Here is a 1,689-nt window from a genome sequence, read left to right as displayed (position 1 = left end):
AATAAATAATAAATAATAACAAATGATAATGATACATAATAAAAAATAATAATAAATACTTATGATAAGTATTAATGAATAATAACAAATAATAATGATACATAATATAAGATATTAACAAATATTTATGATAAATAATATTAAATAATAACAAATAATAATGATACATAATATAAGATATTAACAAATATTTATGATAAATAATAATAAATAATAACAAATAATAATGATACATAATAGAAAATATTAACAAATATTTATGATAAATAATAACAAATAATTATGATACATAACAAAAAATATTTACAAATATTCATGATAAATAATAATAAATAATAACAAATAATAATGATACATAATAAAAAATATTGACAAATATTTATGATAAATAATAATAAATAATAACAAATAATTATGATACATAATAAAAATATTAACAAATATTCATGATAAATAATAATAAATAATAACACATAATAACAAAATAATAGAAATGAATAATGATAATACTATATAAGAATGAATAACAATAAATAATAATGATTAATAAATAGTAACAATAATAAATAGGAATAAATAACAATAAATAACAACAATTAATAAATAGTAATTATAATAAATAATAACAAATAAAAAAACAATAATAAGGATTTATAATAAATGAATTACAATAATAATGAATAATAACAGAAAAAAATAATAAAAAACAACAATAATGACTTATAATAAATGAAATATAATAAAATATAATAATAAAATGCATCAGTTGCTTGTCAAATGATAATGCAGAAGTTAATCCGAGTAGTGTCTATACACTATTTTACAAATGTTATTCCTGCAACACCTGTTTTTTCGTAATGAACAGCTGTACACTATTTTACACATGTTATTCCTGCAACACCTGTTTTTTTCATAATGAACACCTGTACACTATTTTACACATGTTATTCCTGCAACACCTGTTTTTTTCGTAATGAACAGCTGTACACTATTTTACAAATGTTATTCCTGCAACACCTGTTTTTTCGTAATGAACAGCTGTACACTATTTTACAAATGTTATTCCTGGAACACCTGTTTTTTTCATAATGAACACCTGTACACTATTTTACAAATGTTATTCCTGCAACACCTGTTTTTTTCGTAATGAACAGCTGTACACTATTTTACAAATGTTATTCCTGCAACACCTGTTTTTTCGTAATGAACAGCTGTACACTATTTTACAAATGTTATTCCTGCAACACCTGTTTTTTCGTAATGAACAGCTGTACACTATTTTACAAATGTTATTCCTGCATCACCTGTTTTTTTCGTAATGAACAGCTGTACACTATTTTACAAATGTTATTCCTGCAACACCTGTTTTTTTCGTAATGAACAGCTGTACACTATTTTACACATGTTATTCCTGCAACACCTGTTTTTTCGTAATGAACAGCTGTACACTATTTTACAAATGTTATTCCTGCAACACCTGTTTTTTCGTAATGAACAGCTGTACACTATTTTACAAATGTTATTCCTGCAACACCTGTTTTTTCGTAATGAACAGCTGTACACTATTTTACAAATGTTATTCCTGCAACACCTGTTTTTTCGTAATGAACAGCTGTACACTATTTTACAAATGTTATTCCTGCAACACCTGTTTTTTCGTAATGAACAGCTGTACACTATTTTACAAAT

Source organism: Palaemon carinicauda, chromosome 21 (assembly GCF_036898095.1).
Source record: "Palaemon carinicauda isolate YSFRI2023 chromosome 21, ASM3689809v2, whole genome shotgun sequence".
NCBI classification, from domain to species: domain Eukaryota; kingdom Metazoa; phylum Arthropoda; class Malacostraca; order Decapoda; family Palaemonidae; genus Palaemon; species Palaemon carinicauda.
Note: the sequence above shows the minus strand (reverse complement) of the source record.